At 51.2% G+C, this 19,688-nt stretch overlaps 1 protein-coding gene across 2 annotated transcripts in view; it reads left to right on the top strand.

The window, feature by feature from the left end:
* The first annotated feature begins 17,148 nt into the window (after positions 1 to 17,148).
* Positions 17,149 to 19,688, top strand: part of LOC138566133 (zinc finger protein 432-like) — a 41,745-nt gene continuing 39,205 nt past the window's right edge. Inside the window, exon 1 of one of the 2 annotated variants that reach the window (XM_069643138.1) lies at positions 17,149 to 17,273. The gene's annotated coding sequence lies outside the window, so the exon portion shown is untranslated. The remainder of the gene's footprint in view (positions 17,274 to 19,688) is intronic. The other variant, XM_069643137.1, reaches the window with a different exon arrangement.

The raw sequence follows: 19,688 nt of genomic DNA on the forward strand, positions 1-19,688 counted from the left end.
ATGCACAACCCATTAAACAGCACAACATCGAAAGATGCTCAAATGTTTAAAATGTATAATTTTGAATGGTAAGTTAACACCAAATTCAATTGCCTAATTTCATAGAAGGTAATCACACAGAGCTGGTAGGTAACGTTTGCCACTGCTCTTTAGCAGCAGCCTGGGCAGTACATATCTTTTCCTGGAGTGCAAGATGAATAACTGAACAACAATGAGACTGATACCCTCCTCAGTCTGATAGGCAGATGCTGTGTGATGGTGGTACGCTCTGCCACTTGCCTTCACTGGTGGCTCATCTAAGGTCTGTCCCGGCGAGAGTGCAGAGCAGAGTCCTGTAGCTGTCAGGTCAGTGGATTGATCTGAGCCCTTCACTCACATTTATCACTTTCCCGCCCACCACACAGACAGATTAATTGTCTTAGAGTCTCCTAAATTACCTACCACTGTAAAAAGCAGTAGGATTTGTCGCTCAAATCTGTAGGTGGTAGGATTGCTTAAAAAGCAGTAGCCTACTGCCTAAATCAGTAAGGTTGGCAAGTATGATACTGGCTCAATTCTCGTCAGATTTTTTCCTGCATGGAGGGGCCGTTCTCAGACATCACCGGTTCAACTGTCAGCCCTGGCGGGGGGGTGTCGGGAAGCAGGGGCTCAACACCACTTCGTCTGCCCTGAAGACGGAGCTCACATGGTGAGAGGACAGTCACCAAGGACGCATTTTAAGGCTCTCACCTTGTCCATAAATGTCACTATGGCCTGGCACTAATTTATCTAAAAGCCAGTATGAAAGTCCACACTCCAAGGAGGGCTGCCAGATCCAGTGATGGCATCTGCATGGGGTTTCCCAATAGTAATCGATCTAGAGGGTTCGGAAGATCTTTCCCTCTTCAGGAGCTTTAGCCTGGAACAGTCTGCCTATAGACCTACGTGCAGACCCTAACATCTTGAGTTTTAGAGCGCGTTTGAAAACAATACTATTTGAATAATTACAACCCTAGTGACATTGACCCTCTGTATTTCTGCCTTTCTTCGCTCTTCTCTGCACCCTGATGCCTGCAAGCTCCGGTGCATTACAAACAAACAAATAAAAATGTCAAACTAACAAACATGGTTTGGTTGCAGGTGCCAAAATTACCAAGTGGAGCCAATTCTAAATCACACATCGGGTATTTCTGGGGTCAAAGTCAAGTTTTGGGCTGCATGAACAGGTGGTCACGCTACCCACACTTCTCGTGTGTGCCACCCAGTCAAATTATAGCCTGCACACAAATCCAGATGCTTTTGATTGGCCTCGTAGATGTGAAGTGCAGTCTTTCAAATTAACAGAACCATCCGCTGTACTGCCAGAAGTCTCGCCTGGGCCCCAGGTACTCTGGCACTCCTGGGTCTTGTCGGATACTGAACAGCTATTCGTATTGGTATTGGAGAGTTTTGCACCACAGATAAGACCAGTGGTTTCTTCCAAGTGGTCAAGCAGGCCTTCTAATTTGTGCCCCTTATAAATACCCCAGGCTGCAAGTACGCTGATTTCCCCATTACACACCCACAGCCCTTTTCTTCCCTCATCAATGTAACTCCTCACTCTGCTGCTACTGTCGGATGCCAGCCCCCTCAGAGCAATCCAGAAACTCTGTTGTAATCTGAAAGGCTGACGGAGGCAGAGATGCCAGAGTGATATTTATAGGTTGTCGGTCAAAGGATTGAAAAAAAAAGAATCGAATGGTAAAAGGATCGATTCAAAAGGATTGAAAACAAAAGGATTGAAAAAAAAAATTGGGTGGGGGGGGTTCCCCCCACCCCCCAACCCCTGCTTTTGTGGTAAAAAACACTTTTTTCAACTATACGAAAACCAAACAAAAATGTATAATTAAAAAAAAAAATGTGATTCTTTTGTTTTCGGCACTATTGCGTCGATCCTTTTACATTCGATCCTTTTACATTCGATCCTTTAACTGGACACCGTATTTATAATGAGATCGATATCCTGCCCTATCTATATCACTGACAGTGTTGGTGCTGTTTCCTGTATTACACAGTCTTATTAAAAAGGCGCTTGTATGTGTTGTTTGTGGACCTTAGGGTGTCCCGTGAACAGCTATGGAAGGTGCTGGTAGAGCCGAAAGTACCAGAGCATCTGATGGGCATTATATCAGCTTTATACTCAAATACTGTGTCCTGTGTACGTTATACTCGGGGCCACGAACAAGCTACATACTTTGAGGTGGTTTTGGGAGTTAGCAGGTCTGTGCTCTAGCCCTCCTCTTGTTTAATCTATATATACAAGGAATTGTAGATGAGTTAGTGAGGGGGGCGTGGGGCCAAGACTGGCCGTTGCTGGATACAACCATGTTCCCGGCATTATTCTATACGGATGAAGAATAAAACATATCACACATTAAGGTGGGGCAGCTCATTCTGGACTGGCGTCACTGCAGGGCCTAAAGGAATCTCTTGCTATCGTTTTAAGGAAATCTAGGGAGCTGGGTCTTGGCATTAATACGACCAAGACGAAGTCAATGGTAATCAAACCAAAAGGCGGGAAGAGGATCACCCGCCAAATTACGATTGACAACAAGATAGGAGAACAAGTCGAAAGTTTTGACTATCTGGGTGTGAGAACACAGGCTAGCCCCAGATGGGCCCACAAGCTAGCCAGGGCGGCAGCCACGCTGAACAAATATGGTGAAGCAATTTTGGATTTATTTATTCATTACAGGAGTGCTGCAATTTCACCTGCATTAGAGCTTTATCAGAGGCAGGCGGTCACAGCTGCCCACTACGACTCAGAGCTGTGGGGGTGTGAGAATGTAAAGGCCCTCCTAGTCATCACAGGAGCTGTATCAGAGGCATGCGGTCTCAGCTGCCCACTACGGCTCAGAGCTGTGGGGTGTGAGAATGTAAAGGCCCTCCTAGTCATCACAGGAGCTTTATCAGAGGCAGGCGGTCACAGCTGCCCACTACGGCTCAGAGCTGTGGGGTATGAGAATGTAAAAGCCCTCCTAGTCATCACAGGAGCTATATCAGAGGCAGGCGGCCACAGCTGCCCACTACGGCTCAGAGCTGTGGGGGTGTGAGAATGTAAAGGCCCTCCTAGTCATCACAGGAGCTTTATCAGAGGCAGGCGGCCACAGCTGCCCTCTACGGCTCACAGCTGTGGGGGTGTGAGAATGTAAAGGCCCTCCTAGTCATCACAGGAGCTTTATCAGAGGCAGGCGGTCACAGCTGCCCACTATGGCTCACAGCTGTGGGGGTGTGAGAATGTAAAGGCCCTCCTAGTCATCACAGGAGCTGTATCAGAGGCATGCGGTCTCAGCTGCCCTCTATGGCTCAGAGCTATCGGGGTATGAGAATGTAAAGGCCTTCCTAGTCATCAAGGAACTATTTCAGTGGCAGGCGCATAGGCAGGCTGTCTCAGCTGCCCTCTACGGCTAAGAGCTATGGGGTATGAGAATGGAAAGGCTCTCCTAGTCATCACAGGAGCTATATCAGAGGCAGGCGGATTCAGCTGCCCTCTGTGACTCAGAGCTATGGGGTATTAGAATGTAAAGGCCCTCCTAGTTATCACAGGAGCTATATCAGAGGCAGGCGGTCGCAGCTGCTCTCTACGGCTCGGAGCTATGGGATATCAGAATGTAAAGGCCCTCCGGTTATCACAGGAGCTACATCAGAGGCAGGCGGTCTCAGCTGCCCTCTGCAGCTCAGAGCTGTGGGGGTGTGAGAATGTAAAGGCCCTCCTAGTCATCACAGGAGCTTTATCAGAGGCAGGCGGCTGCAGCTGCCCTCTGTGGCTCAGAGCTGTGGGGATATGAGAATGTAAAGGCCCTCCAAGTCATCACAGGAGCTATATCAGAGGCAGGCGGTCGCAGCTGCCCTCTACGGCTCAGAGCTATGGGATATCAGAATGTAAAGGCCCTCCAAGTCATCACAGGAGCTATATCAGAGGCAGGCGGTCGCAGCTGCCCTCTACGGCTCAGAGCTATGGGATATCAGAATGTAAAGGCCCTCCAGTTATCACAGGAGCTACATCAGAGGCAGGCGGTCTCAGCTGCCCTCTGCGGCTCACAGCTGTGGGGGTGTGAGAATGTAAAGGCCCTCCTAGTCATCACAGGAGCTTTATCAGAGGCAGGCGGCTGCAGCTGCCCTCTGTGGCTCAGAGCTGTGGGGCTATGAGAATGTAAAGGCCCTCCAAGTCATCTCAGGAGCTCTAGCAGAGGCAGGCTGTCTCAGCTGCCGTCTACAGCTCATAGCTGTGGGGTATAAGAATGTAAAGGCCTTCCTAGTCATCAAGGAACTATTTCAGTGGCAGGCGCATAGGCAGGCAGTCGCAGCTACCCTCTATGGCTCAGAGCTATGGGGGTATGAGAATGTAAAGTCCCTCCTAGTCGTCACAGGAGCTACATCAGAGGCAGGCGGTCTCAGCTGCCCTCTGCGGCTCACAGCTGTGGGGGTATGAGAATGTAAAGTCCCTCCTAGTCGTCACAGGAGCTGTATCAGAGGCAGGCTGTCTCAGCTGCCCTCTACGGCTAAGAGCTATGGGGGTATGAGAATGGAAAGGCACTCCAAGTCGTCACAGGAGCTATATCAGATGCAGGCTGTCTCAGCTGCCCTCTACGGCTATGAGCTTTGGGGCTATGAGAATGGAAAGGCCCTCCTTGACATCACATGAGTTATATCAGACGCAGGCTGTCTCAGCTGCCCTCTACGGCTCAGAGCTATGGGGGTATGAGAATGGAAAGGCTTTCCTAGTCATCACAGGAGCTATATCAGAGGCAGGCGGATTCAGCTGCCCTCTGTGACTCAGAGCTATGGGGTATTAGAATGTAAAGGCCCTCCTAGTCATCACAGGAGCTATATCAGAGGTAGGCTATCTCAGCTGCCCTCTGTGACTCAGAGCTATGGGGTATTAGAATGTAAAGGCCCTCCTAGTCATCACAGGAGCTATATCAGAGGTAGGCAGTCGCAACTGCCCTCTACGGCTCAGAGCTGTGGGGGTGTGAGAATGTAAAGGCCCTCCTAGTCATCACAGGAGCTTTATGAGAGGCAGGCGGTCTCAGCTGCCCTCTGCGGCTCAGAGCTGTGGGGGTGTGAGAATGTAAAGGCCCTCCTAGTCATCACAGGAGCCTTATCAGAGGCAGGCGGCTGCAGCTGCCCTCTGTGGCTCAGAGCTGTGGGGATATGAGAATGTAAAGGCCCTCCATGTCATCTCAGGAGCTCTAGCAGAGGCAGGCTGTCTCAGCTGCCATCAATGGCCCGGATCTGTGGGGGTATGAGAATGGAAAGGCCCTCCTAGTCATCACAGGAGCTATATCAGAGGCAAGCTGTCTCAGCTGCCCTCTGTGACTCCGAGCTATGGGGAATGAGAATGTAAAGGCCCTCCTAGTCATCACAGGAGCTATATCAGAGGCAGGCGGTCGCAGCTGCCCTCTACGGCTCAGAGCTATGGGATATCAGAATGTAAAGGCCCTCCGGTTATCACAGGAGCTACATCAGAGGCAGGCTGTCTTAGCTGCCCTCTACGGCTAAGAGCTATGGGGGTATGAGAATGGAAAGGCTCTCCTAGTCATCAAAGGAGCTATATCAGACGCAAGCTGTCTCATCTGCCCTCTACGGCTCAGAGCTATGGGGGTATGAGAATGGAAAGGCTCTCCTAGTCATCACAGGAGCTATATCAGAGGCAGGCGGATTCAGCTGCCCTCTACGGCTCAGAACTGTGGGGGTATGAGAATGTAAAGGCCCTCCTTGACATCACAGGAGCTATATCAGAGGCAGGCTATCTCAGCTGCCCTCTGTGACTCCGAGCTATGGGGAATGAGAATGTAAAGACCCTCCTAGTCATCACAGGAGCTATATCAGAGGCAGGCGGTCGCAGCTGCCCTCTACGGCTCAGAGCTATGGGGTATGAGAATGGAAAGGCCCTCCTAGTCATCACAGGAGCTATATCAGAGGCAAGCTGTCTCAGCTGCCCTCTGTGACTCCGAGCTATGGGGATATGAGAATGTAAAGGCCGTCCTAGTCATCACAGGAGCTATATCACAGGCAGGCGGTCGCAGCTGCCCTCTACGGCTCAGAGCCATGGGATATCAGAATTTAAAGGCCCTCCAGTTATCACATGAGCTACATCAGAGGCAGGCTGTCTCAGCTGCCCTCTGTGACTCAGAGCTGTGGGGGTATGAGAATGTAAAGGCCCTCCTAGTCATCAAGGAACTATTTCATTGGAAGGCTGCCCTCTATGGCTCAGAGCTATGGGTCTATGAGAATGTAAAGGCCCTCCTAGTCATCACAGGAGCTATATCAGAGGCAGGCTGTCTCAGCTGCCCTCTACGGCTCAGAACTATGAGGGTATGAGAATGTAAAAGCCCTCCTAGTCATCACAGGAGCAATATCAGAGACAGGCTGTCTCATCTGCCCTCTACGGCTCAGAGCTATGGGGGTATGAGAATGTAAAAGCCCTCCTAGTCATCACAGGAGCTATATCAGAGGCAGGCGGTCACAGCTGCCCTCTACGGCTCAGAGCTATGGGGGTATGAGAATCTAAATTCCCTCCTAGTCATCACAGGAGCTGTATCAGAGGCAGGCTGTCTCAGCTGCCCTCTACGGCTCAGAGCTGTGGGGGTATGAGAATTGAAAGGCTCTCCTAGTCATCACAGGAGCTATATCAGAGGCAGGCGGTCTCAGCTGCCCTCTACGGCTCAGAACTGTGGGGGTATGAGAAAGTAAAGGCCGTCCTAGTCATCACAGGAGCTTTATCAGAGGCAGGTGGTCGCAGCTGCCCTCTACGGCTCACATCTGTGTGGGTATGAGAATGTAAAGGCCCTCCTAGTTATCACAGGAGATATATCAGCGGCAGACTGTCTCTGCTGCCCTCTACGACTCAGAGCTATGGTGGTATGAGAGTGTAAAGGCACTCCTAGTCATCACAGGAGCTATATCAGAGGCAGGGGTTCAGCTGCACTCTGTGGCTCAGAGCTGTGGGGGTATGAGAATATAAAGGCCTTCCTAGGCATCACAGGAGGGAGCTGTATCAGAGGCAGGCGGCCACATCTGTCCTCTATGTCTCAAAGCTATGTGGGAGAATGTAAAGGCCCTCTTAGTCAACACAGGAGCTGTATCAGAGGCCCATGAACTGGACAGATGAACTAGTGAATAGACTTGGTTCAGCCAAGTACCTCAGTACATTTGATCTGACCGCAGGCTATTGGCAAATAGCATGGACAGACCATGCCAAGGAGAAACTGCATTTTCTAGCCCAGCAGGCCTCTACCAGTTTAAGGTTATGCCTTTTGGACTAAAGAATGCACCTGCTATATTTCAAAGGATGGTTAATCAAGTTCTGAATGGGATGGGGGACTTCTGCATGGCATACTTGGATGACATTGCAGTGTTCAGCCCTACATGGAAAGAACATATTGATCACTTGGGATATGTTTTGCAGGCTCTGGAGCAGGCCCATCTGACCATAAAGGCAAGCAAATATCAAATTGGTCAGAGTAAAGTGGTGTACCTTGGTCATGAGGTAGGAGGAGGTGAGATAAGGCCATTGCCCAGCAAAGTACAAGCTGTGCAAAACTGGGCCACCCCTACTACTGAAACCCAAGTGTGCGCTTTCCATGGGGCCTCATTACACGGAAGGCGGTGAGCCATGGCGCTATTAGCGCCATGGCTCATGCCTGTAAATTACCGGCACCGCCTTGGCGGAAAGGGGATTTACCGCCCCATTCCAAGGTTGGAGGGGCGGTAAATCCCCCTTCCGCCATTGCCCTTCCCCATTCCCATTTCTGCCCCATAGGGCTCTATGGGAATGGGGAAGGCGCTAATTACGGCACCGCAATTTTGCGGTGCCGTAATTAGCTCCGAAGTCCCTTAGCGGGTTGTATTTTAACGCCTGCAAAAAGCAGGCGTTAAATCCCCCAACCCGCTAAGGGACCTCGTAGTAAGGCGGTAGGGATTTACCGGTACCGGTACCGGTAAATCCCTAACGCCATCCGTGTAATGAGGCCCATGGTCTCACTGAGTACTACAGGAATTTCATAGAGAACTATGGGACCATAGCTTCTCCCTTGAATGTAGTCTCCTCTCCAAAATTCCCTAAAACGGTTAGATGGAATGAGGAGTGCACTCAAGCCTTTGAGAAAGGTAGGGAACACTCCATTTGCTTCATCAGTAGGAAACTGAAGGAACCAGAGACAAGATGCCTCATTACGAGGTATGTGGTAAGGGATCACCGGCACCGGTAAGGACACTGGTGCCGGTAATCCCATACCACCCTATTCTGAGGTCCCTTAGTGGGTCCCTTCCTTAATGCCTGGTTTTACCAGGCGTTATGGAAGGGACCCGTTAAGGGACTTCAGAGCTAATAACGGTACCGTTATTAGCTCCATCCCCATTCCCATTAAGCCCTATGGGGGCTTGAATGGGAATGGGGAATGGTTCCCGGAATGGGGACTTACCGGGTCCTCCAAGGTTGGAATGACCCGGTAAGTCCCTATTTCGGGAACCCGGACCCAGAATTGGTTAGGGGGGACCAATTGTGCTAATAGCGCCATGGCTACCTCCTACCTCATAATGAGGCCCAAGGTGGGCAACCATAGAGCTTGAATGCTTTGCCATTGTGTGGAGTTGAAGAAGTTTAGACCATACTTGTATGGATCTACTTTTGTGATTCAAACTGACCTCCAACCCTTGAGATGGTTGATGCAAATGAAAGGGGAAAACCCAAAACTTCTAAGATGGCCAATCTGCCTGCAAGGGTTTTATTTTACCATTGAACACAGAGCAGGATGTCACCACCAAAATGCTAATGGTCTCTCTAGGATGTTTTTAACCGACTAGAGGTAGAGCTTCATCCAGGAGTGGAATAAATCCTCCTGTCCCTTAGTCTGGGAGGGGCGAGTCTTAGGGAGAATTCTCATAAATGGTTGATTTCCCTTACCTACCGAGTCCCTCAGCAGCTTTGCTGGATTTCTAGGATTTCTTTTTTTCACCTGGTAAGTGTCTGAGCCTTTTTTCCCACTCTTACATATGTTTTGCTATGTGTGTTTCTACTTTTTGTGTGATCTTGGGCACTGGAGCATCACCTACTCTAGGGCACCATATTTTTCGTGTGTGTTACATAACACCTTCCGTGTAGTAACACATGGTTGTCATTTGGACTTCCCACCGACTCCATTTTCTGGGGCTGACTACAGTCCCCCAGAAAAGGGTAAAGTTGCCATTAACTTTACCTTAGTCACTTTAAACCACAGACCCAGTACACCCCATCTTCCATGGAGTATTTGAAAGGGTTAATTCTTATCCCTTTTTCTCTGTGCCTCTTGGGGCATTGTTGAGCTCCCTTTACATTAAGACTTGGCTGGTGGCAGTGCTACCTACCCTAAATTTTCTACCGCGATTATCTTTCATAAACGTGGTAATGTTTTAGGCTATTATATTAGCCTCAAACATAAACCCGCTTGACCAAATACATTTTATTTTGGTTCCGGCCGGGTTTATTTGCCATTTCTTTTTGTTAAAGTCTTTCTCGTGTTTTACTCTGCGTGTCAAACCAGGTTTGGTCCCTTTGTTCATAGCTTTTTTCCGCGGGCTTCCACACAGAAACCCTCCTTTAGGCGCCTGAGAGTCTGGGTAGGCAGGATGTGAGGGAGGGGTTTTAGGACCCCTGCCATGGGTTCCCTTGGTAACCCAAGTCACACTCTTGTCCTTGCCAGGCCAGCCACCCTGCTGTGTGATTGACAGCCAGGCTGTATGAATGGGGGAAAACTGCATAAAAAGCAGGTCTGTGGGACGGGAAGAGCAGAGTCGCCAATGGAACGAAAGAACCAATGAGGAACTGGAAGAAGAGGACCCCTACAACGACTGAACGCCCAGTGAAGCCCTGCTGCAGGTCTGAATATCCAGAATTTGACGACAGAGAAGATCCTCCAGGAAACTTCTTCCCTTGAGCTGGTGGAACCAACCAGTTCACCCAAACTGCAAGCCAGGACCCCTCCTCTGGTCAAATTCGCTGTACAGAGCTACAGTGGGCCGGATAGCCAGGAAGGTCGGACCCTGCTTGGGTTTTAAGGAGCGCACCTTTTATTTGTTGCTTTGCTCTGCTGCTGGTTTCTTCCATGGGTAGTGCAGGACCCTCCAATCTTGCTACTTCTGATCAGTCCGACAGTCGCTCCAGGAACCGTGAGCCTGCAGGAACTACCAGGAACATCTGCCTCAGCTACAGTTCCCTCTCCGTTTTAAGGTACTGTGCAAATCCAGTTGTGCGTTTCGTTCAGCCGTGGTGAAAGTGTTTGAAATCTTTCTCCAATCCGAGGGCTTGTCCTTCTCTTACAACTAACTTTTCTACCAACCAACCTCGCCTGGAAACCGTGCCACAAACTTTACCGCAAACTACCCTGAACTGTATTATCTATAGCAAAAGACTTTTGAACCATTGACTTTGGCCCTAAGCCTTTTCTATCTCATTTTATCATTGTAGTCTCTCTTGTTCGCTTGTCCTGAGTACTTACCTGTTGGTGTGGATCAATTTCTGTTAACTTTTGTCTTTCCCTTCCTTTTAAATTGCTGAGTGCCATTTTGCTCCCACTTTATTTTGTGAGCTTAACTTGTCTGGAATTTAAGGGAAGTGGTGTGGCGTATTAAGAGAGTGATTTTTAGACTCCTTTTAATAGTGTAATGTTATACAACTGAAGAGTGAAATAAATGTATATTCTTTTACTTGGAAACCTTGAGTCGGTGTTTGTTTGAATCATAGTAATTGCTGTCCTTTGTGTAACTATTTGATACTGCTCACTTACTCTTGAGATAAGTCTGGCTGCTCCGCTACTGCTACCACTTTAACTGTGTAGTACAGGCTTGTACCAAAGGAGAAATTGTAGTCACTTGTAGTCTTAATTGTGTGTGGTGTTCCCAAAGGGTACTGCATATAATTCTGCCTAACATGGTGGGTTTCAGGATTCCACCGTCCGGCATAGAGGCATGCTTGCATTGTGTGTTCCGCCATGTGTTGGCTCGCATGCCACCGGGCATGGTGGTGGGTTTCAGGATTGCACCGTGGATTGCTCGCCAGTCGGCATAGAGGCATGCTTGCAATGTGTGTTCCGCCATGTGTTGGCTTGCATGCCCCCGGGCGTGGTGGTGGGTTTCAGGATATCACCGTGGATTGCTTGCCAGTCGGCAGAGGGGCATGCTTGCATTGTGTGTTCCGCCATGTGTTGGCTCGCATGCCCCCAGGCGTGGTGGTGGGTTTCAGGATAGCACCGTGGATTGCTTGCCAGTCGGCGGAGAGGCATGCTTGCATTGTGTGTTCCGCCATGTGTTGGCCACATGCCCCTGGGCACAGTGGTGGCACTGTTTGTGGCCGATAACTCTGCAGGGATGCAACAGCTGTACCATGGGCAAGGAAGAGGTTGGCACTGTGAGTAACGGTGTCGAGAGATTCATCTGGATGTGCTTTGAGGATGTGTGAGGCTCGCCGAGATCTGGAAGGGCGGTGAGGCCTAGTAGTGTGGACATGGTGGACGTCACAGTGGCTGTGTCGTGCATTTAGAGGAGGTACATGAATGAGTATTACCTCCACGTCCACTCTTCCTCGTCCCAGTACTTACTTCATGAGGCACCCGCCTCCGACACAGGACCTTCTTCTATTTCTTTAAATCCCTATAACTCCTCCCCCACATCCATGTCACTCAGTTTAAATTTTTCCTGCCTCCGGCAGGTTGGACTTTTTCTTCCCGGTGCGGGGCACTGGGGAGCACCGATTGCTGGCCCCCTGGGGGGGGCTGTGTGGCGGGGCCCTCGGCTCCCTCAGGTGCGGCACTGCTCCTGGGCCCCCTGCGGGGCTTGGGGTCACAGTTGAGCTGGATTGCGTCGCTCGGTTCTTTGCTGGGCTCCGGACCGCAGCGTGAGCATTGTGTCCCGGGTCCTGCACGGCCCGGGGGAAGGTAAGGAGAGGGGAGGACTGGGCTTGATGTTTTTCCCCTCTCCTCCTGTTTTGGCCATCTTGATTCGACTTGGCAGTATGGGCTAGCCTTCCCTTTTGTTGTGAGGCCTCTCTGCTTCTTGTCGTGGGGTGACAGTGGCAGAGAGTCTTTGGGAGTGCGGGGGCTCTGTTCTGTCGCAGGCATGTCACATACCACCCGCTCCTCAGACACACACAGCACAGGATGCACCGGATGTCAGCTGCATTCTCTGGGGGAAGGTAAGGAGAGGGGAGGACTGTGCTTGATGTTTTCCCCTCTCTTGCTGGTATGGCCATCTTGACTCCTTTGAAAGGCCGTTACCTCGTGCTCTGTGTACACATCTTTATTGGAAATGATGGCAAGCACTTGGCAGTATGGGCTAGCCTTCCTTTTTTGCAGTGAGGACTCTCTGCTTCTTGTCGTGGGGTGACTGTGACAGAGTATTTGAAAGTGCGGGGCTCTGTTCTGTCACAGACATGTCACATACCACCAGCTCCTCAGACACACACAGCCCAGTATGCACCGGATGTTGGCTGCATTCCTTGCGTGCTGCCTGTGAATACGGCGCAGATTTTGGAAACATCTGCAAGCGGCCGGAAGGGTACCGGCCTGGCATAGTCTACACTTCGGGTTCGAGTCTCAGCGGTGCTGACTCGGTCCTTCATCCTTCCTAGACCGATGCATTGGAACGATTTAGAGCATGGGGCTACCAGCTACTGGATACAGGGCTCAAGCCACCTCTCAGTCATGTGGTGTGTTTGGGTCTGTGCTAGCTATGGACGCAGACTCCTTGTCCTGTCCTCTTCCTCTAAACTGCGCAAGGGAAAGTCAAAGGAGTTGATTTGCTTTTCCCTTGTCCGGCATGGGATTATGGAAAATGATAATGGAAGTAACGGCCATGCAGGGGGTTCCCAGTGTCTCTTCTTTTAGGCCCTAGGTCCTCCGGTGCTGACGTGTTGCTTTCACGCCTCCTCTCAGACTTGTGGGAAGTGATAGGGCACATGGTGGCACATGTCTGTGCTTAGAGGGGTTCTCAGAGCCCCTGGTGCCGGTGGAGGGGATGTCACTTCAGTGGGTTTTCCAGTATAGGCATACCTCAGGTAGGGGGTTGCCTTTGATGTCGGCTATCCGGGATGGATTGCTTTGCCCCGCTTTGTGACAGTACTCTGCCCTTTTGACGCCAGCCTGGTGGCTCCTCTGTCGGCTGAGGGGGCCATAGTCTGCTGGACTTCTGGGCTGTCCAGTATCTTCCTTTTGATAGGTCAAATCTTTTTGTGGGCTGACAAGCATGCTGTTATATTGTGGCGCAGGCCTGTTTCAACGTCCTGTGATTTCCCTCTGGTGCAAGTGCAGTGACTGGCGGTTTTCCCTGGCTCCTCGTCTCTATCTTCTCGGAGGTGTATGGGACCGGTGGGGTTCGGCTTCCTGGGTAATGGGATCCGTCTGGAGGGGGTATCAGTTGCCGTTCCTGTCTCCTCCTGTCCAGGTTTGCATGGTTAGGACTTTGGTACCCAGCTCACGGTCCAAGTAGTTGGCCATGGGATCCGTTCTCTCCGAACGGTTGTTGTGGGTTACCGTCTTGCCCGTTCCTCTCCCTGTTCAGGGTCAAGTTTCTACTTGCGGGTGTTCCTGGTCCCAATGCCTTCTAGGATGTGTTACCTGCTTATGGGTCTCAAGACCCTGCACTGCTTGTCCGGACGTCTGGGGAGAGCGTACTCTGGATGTTGTGCAGGGGGGGCGCTTGCTAGCTGTTCTGGGCTGGGTTCTCAGAAGGCAGTATGTCTCGACTCACCTGTTGCTGAAGTTACGGGGCACGTGGCGTCTTGCATGTTTTCCAGTTCCTTGAGCCTGTCTTCGGTTACGTCTCCTGGTGTCTTATACTCTCTCCCACTGGCTCCCGACATCTCGGCTTTCGTAGTTTTGTTTTCAGTGTCCCCAGCGCTGCGTGTCCCTGCTATGGTGGCGGGGGGTTTCAGGTCTACAGGCTGAGGTGTGCATGGTCCTTCCTCCTGTGACCTCTCCTACTACCAACACCAGCAGAAAGGGTATACATTGGGGGTCCTCTCAGCTCAAGGGTTGTGAGATCTGGGGAGAGCCGGTGATCATCCAATTGGCAAGAGTTGTGCCATTGTGCAAGCTCTGGTGTACTTCGAGGAGTTGCTGGACGGTCGGCGGTTTTTGGTCCGATCGGACAATACGACGGCCTTGGCATATGTGAACTGCAAAAGGGGTTCCGGCTGTTCCTTGAATGCTCTGGCAGCGCTGATAGGCACCTGGGAGGAATCTCATCTGGTGTATCTGCTGGCCTCACGGATCAGAAGGGTGGACAATGTTCAAGCGGATCTTCTCAGACGCCGGTTTTCACTCCTCTGCAGAACTGGTCCTGTTGGCCCAGGTCTTTGCGGTGACCTGTGTCAGATTAGGGTCCTTGGTTCTAGACCTGTTTGCATCCCCGGCCTCAGCAGAAGTTCCCCTCTTCTGCTCTCGGTTTCAGGTTGAGGGGATTGGGGGATGGACGCCCTCTCTGTACAGTGGCCTTGGGGTTTTCCTTTATGCCTTTCCGCCTATTCCCCTTCTTCCCCGGGTGGTTTGGCGCATCTGAGTGTCCAGGGTGACTGTGTTGTTGTTAGCTCTGTTCTGGTGCCGCCGGAGTTGGCTCCCCTCTCTGTTGGAGCTTCGTTCCTAGGAACCTTGGCTGGTTCCGAGGTGGCCGTGTCCCCTTCAGGGGGATCTGCGGTTAGAATTCCACCGGATGCAATGGGCGGTGTGGCTATTGCTCAGTCTAGGTTGATATCTCAGGGGTTCTCAGATCCTGTAGTTGAGTCCAAATGGATGCTCTTAGACCCTCCACTCTGAAGGTGTTAGGCAGACATTGGGGCCATTTCCGAGACTGGTATGGGCAGTCTGGGATCCCTCCCCTGCGTTCTGGCCTCTGCTATCCTTCGGTTCCTCCAGGAGGGGTTTTGACAGGGGCCTGGCAGTTTTTCCAGGCTTTGCTCTCAGCGGGCCTCCATGAAATTCCTTTTGGGGGACTCTGACGGTCACTTGGATGGGGAGGTGTTGGTGGGGAAGTTGATCCAGGGTTTTTCTTCTTCCCTTCCTTGTGCTGATAAAGGGCTTTCCTTTTGGGATCTCCCTCTTGTATTACGGTTCCTTCATGGGCCTCCTTTTGAGCCCATTTCCGAGATTGATATCAAACATCTTACACTGAAATCTGCTTTTCTTATTGCCCTCACTTCTGCCCGTAGGCTTGGGGAGATTGGGGCTCTCTTATGTCACGCTCCTTTCCTGAGGGTGCTGCCAGACTCGGTGGTGCCGGGGTGTGGTCCGAAGTTTCTCCCTTCAGTTGTCTCTCGGGTTTCACACCTCTCAGGGTCTGGTTCTCCCTGACTTCTTTCATGATCCAAGAACGCCTGAGGAGGTGGCTCGGCTTAACATTGATGTCCGGCGGGACGCGTTGGAGTATTTGGCTTGGTTTGCCTTTTCCACCAATCTGATAGTCTTCTGATTGCTTGTGGTCTGGCTGGGGCTGGGCATAACGCATCTGTGGTTTCCATTTTCCGGTGGTTCCGGGTTGTGATCTCTAGGGCCTATGTGGCTTCTGGCCTGCCTGTGTCTGCGCACAATCAGGGGCGGTCTACCAGGGGTTTCGCGGCTTCCTGGCCCGATGTAAGGAGGGTTTTTCTCTGCAAGAGATTTGTATGGCTGCCGCCTTGGCTGGTCTAGGCATTTTCATCAACCGCTATGGGTTGAGTTTCTCCCACTCGGGGGTTGGTTCCTTCGTGGTTGGAGTTTTTGTCTGTGGGGATGTGATTTAAGAGTTATTGTGGGTGTGTTTTGCTGCACTGTTTTTGGCTCTGTCTCATTGGGACCTTTTCCCCGTTGATGCTTTGGTATACCTCATGAAGTAAGTACTGGGACGAGGAAGAGTGGACGTGGAGGTAATGCTCTGATTACTTACCGGTAATCTTCATTACTCCTAGTCCTACTCTTCCTCGTCACAGTACTGACGACCCTCCTCACCCTCCCTGCGGGGAAGGTCCCATGCTCCAGCTTGGTAATATGAAACTGAGTGACATGGATGTGGGGGAGGAGTTATAGGGATTTAAAGAAATAGAAGAAGGTCCTGTGTCGGAGGCGGGTGCCTCATGAAGTAAGTACTGTGACGAGGAAGAGTAGGACTAGGAGTAATGAAGATTACCGGTAAGTAATCAGAGCATTCTAGTGTCAAGGCTTGTGAAGTTTTTAGTTTGTGCAACAGCTGCCTATTGGCAGCTTTCACACTGCCAGTGTGGTAGATTATCAGAAGCTGTCTGTGTAATACTACTGCCATCATGCACGCCCTTTAAGTGCCAATGTCTGGAAGCAATGGACGCACCCCTTAAAGGCATTCGTGTCATGTAACAAAGCACTAACCATCCATGCTGCTACAATCCATCTGATCTCACAAGTGCGACAAGAATAAACACACAATGCTAATTCACCTAGATCACGTCTGTGAAACAGTAGAACACGTGTCTGAATGCCTAGCAGCCGTCACACTGAAAAACATCAAAGGACCCTAATCCATGCAGCTCTTATTAGTCCACAATATGGACACAATGAAATCTGAGCCTCTCCCCACGCCTCTAAATAATAGTGATGATTCTCTCTAGCTCTGCAGTGCTTGCTTTTCTTTTTAATCGTGCAAATAAAGCATTCATTTCATGTATTAGGGTCCCTTCTCTGAGCTGCACTGCCTTTAGACATTTCTGAGAATAAAGAATCGCGCTCTCCTTTGGGAAGGTTTCATCATTGGCATGCTGTGTCTATGCCCCTTTCTGCGCATGCTCTCGGGATCGGTGTCTCAGCATTGAGCGCCGAGTCTAACGGCATCCTTATTCTGCGCATGCTCAGAAGATAAGTTTCTTCTTACTGCGCATGCTCGTGCAACCTGTTTCTCAGCTCTGAGCGTGTCTATCGTCATTCACATTCTGCGCATGCTCTGAGGAAAACACTTTTCTTTTACGCATGCTCTGATGATCCGTATCTTCTTTCTGCGCACGCTCAGAGAATTGTGTCTCTTCCCTGAGCGTGTTTATTGGTAGCCTCGTTCTGCGCACGCTCTCGTGAACTGTTTTTTTTACTGCGCATGCTCTTAGAATACGTGTCTCATCTTTGAGCGTGTCTAACATCCATGTCACAGAGCATGCGCAGAAAGGAAGTAGAGAAGCAGAATTATCCGGATTCGGCACTAGAGCCGCCCAAGGTTCACTGGGGGCCTCTCCAGTCCCTCTGCGAGCGGCGAGGAGGCCCGAGGAGGGGGGAGCACTTCCAGGGAGAAGGGTGAGGCGCGTGCTTTGCTTTGTTGCTAGAGGGGCTGTGTGTGCTTGGTGTTGGGGAGGTGGTCTGTACGTGCGTGGTGGTGGTGGTGGTGGTTGGTGCGTGCGTGCGTGGTGGTGGTGGTTGGTGCGTGCGTGGTGGTGGCGGTGGTGGTTGGTACGTGCGTGGTGGTGGTTGGTGCGTGCGTGCGTGCGTGGTGGTGGTTGGTGCGTGCGCGGTGGTGGTGGTTGGTACGTACGTGCGTGGTGGTGGTCTGTACGTGCGTGGTGATTGGTACGTGCGTGGTGGTTGGTACGTGCGTGGTGGTGGTGGTTGGTGCGTGGTGGTGGTTGGCACGTGCGTCGTGGTTGGCACGTGCGTCGTGGTTGGCACGTGCGTCGTGGTTGGCACGTGCGTCGTGGGTGGCCCTGCCTGCTGTTATGAGCGGGCAGGGTACTACTCTGGAGACAGCGGCTGCGGGCGGTGGTGTGGGGGTGCAAGTTGGCGTACGTCCTGCACCTGGGAAGAGTGATACATTGAGCGGTAAGGGGACCCATGGGTCTACACAGGGGTTGGTGGAGGTGCAACTGACAAGGGGGGCCTTTAGGAATGCAGGGGGGAAAGGTTGGAAGAAAAATGGAAAGAGTGATGGTGAGAAAGGGAAGTTGGGTACAGGTGGTGCTCATCAGTCACTGGCAGAGGGTTTGGCAGGTGTTGGTGTTGCTGCTGGGAGGAGGAAGTTGGGGTCTCTTGGGGATGACAGTGGGGCAGTTCCTCGGAGTAGATCCCCCCCTCTGGATTGGAGTGTGGAGGGCAGTGGGGGTTCTGGTGGTGGACAGCAGTATGTGAGTAAAAGTGGGTCAGCGGTTGAATCCATGGAGGCAGAGTCGGGTTGGCAGTTGGTCATAAAGTCGGCGAAGACCTTAGTGGCATTAGCCGATTTGTGGTATCTGAGTGGGTCTGGAAAGGAATTGGTGCTGTGCAGTCTGTTAAGGTCATTAGTGGGGGTGTTTGTTGCTTAAGGGTTTGGGTTAGGTGACAGGAACAAGGCGTTGGAATTGGGATGTCTTGGGAAACATCCTGTTTCCGTGTCAGAGCAGGGTGGTGCGGTATGTAAGGGAGTGATTTATGGGTTACCTCTGTGTGCATGATAGGGATATGGCGAGTTCCTTGCAGGAGGTGAGAGTTTTGGAGGTTGGGCAGAGAACATCCTGATGGCGGTGTAGTTTCTACGACTGTGGCTATTCGGTTTGGGGGGAGTGAGGTGCCGGAGCACGTGTTTTTGGGGTTTCAGCATTTTCGGGTGAAGCCATATGTCCCAGCCCCCCTTAGGTGCTATAAGTGTCAGGAGTATGGTCACGTGGCACGGTCTTGTAGGCGGGAGACGCGGTGTGGGCAGTGTGGTGGTCCCCATGACATTAGGGAGTGTGTTTGGGATTGTACTCCGAAGTGTTGCAATTGTGGTGGGGATCACGTTGCTTCTTTTAGGGGTGTGTTGCACAGTTGGAGGCCTGTAAAGTTGTGAGCACTAAGGTGAGTCAAACATCGGTTATGTAGCAGCAGTTCAGAAGGTACGGGAGGAGCAGGTGGTTGTGGTGGGTAGTCCTGTTGCAGTGGCGAAGCAGGTGGGGAGGTTCAGTCTTTGGGTGTTGAGGGGGTGTTAATATTAGAATGGCGGATTTGTTGTGTTTTATTATCGCATCTATTAATATGACAGCTGGTTGTCAGTCGAAATTGGACAGGTTACAGGCGGTGGTGAAGGCAGAAAAGATGTATTTAAGGATTGGAAATCTCACAGATAAGGATGTACATAAGATGATGAGTGGTGGTGATGTTCCCCATGAGGGTTCAGCGGTCTGAGGTTGTGGCAATGGAATGCAAGGAGTTTGTTGGCGAATGGGCAGGAGTTGGTGAAAGTGGGTGATGTTGACGTCGTATGTGTTCTGGAGACATTGTTCAGAGAGGGTATTAATTTTTATTTTCCGGGATATGTGTTGTTTAGGAAATATAGAGTGGCGGTTCGTGGGGAGGGGTATACATTTTGGTGAAGATTTGTATTCAATTTTCTGTCCTTGGGCCTCATTGCGACCCAGGCGCTAATGGGTTAACAGCGCCACAAAAGGCTGCGGCGCCGTTAACCTATTAGCGCCTAATTACGAGGTCCCTTTGCCGGACCCAACCTTTACCAGCGGTTAAAGTAGGGACCCGCAAAGGGACCTTGGTGCTAAGTACGGTGCCGCAATTTCCGGCACCGTACTTGGCGCATTCCCATTGAGCCCTATGGGGCAAAAATGGGAATGGGGAAGGGCCATGGCGGCATGGGGAATTACCGCCCCGCCAACCTCAGAATGGGGTGGTAATTCCCCATTCCGCCATGGCGGAGTCGGTAAGTTAACGGCATGGACCATGGTGCTATTAGCACCATGGTCCAACGCCTGG

Source organism: Ambystoma mexicanum, chromosome 2p (assembly GCF_040938575.1).
Source record: "Ambystoma mexicanum isolate Mex_15411 chromosome 2p, UKY_AmexF1_1, whole genome shotgun sequence".
NCBI classification, from domain to species: Eukaryota; Metazoa; Chordata; class Amphibia; order Caudata; family Ambystomatidae; genus Ambystoma; species Ambystoma mexicanum.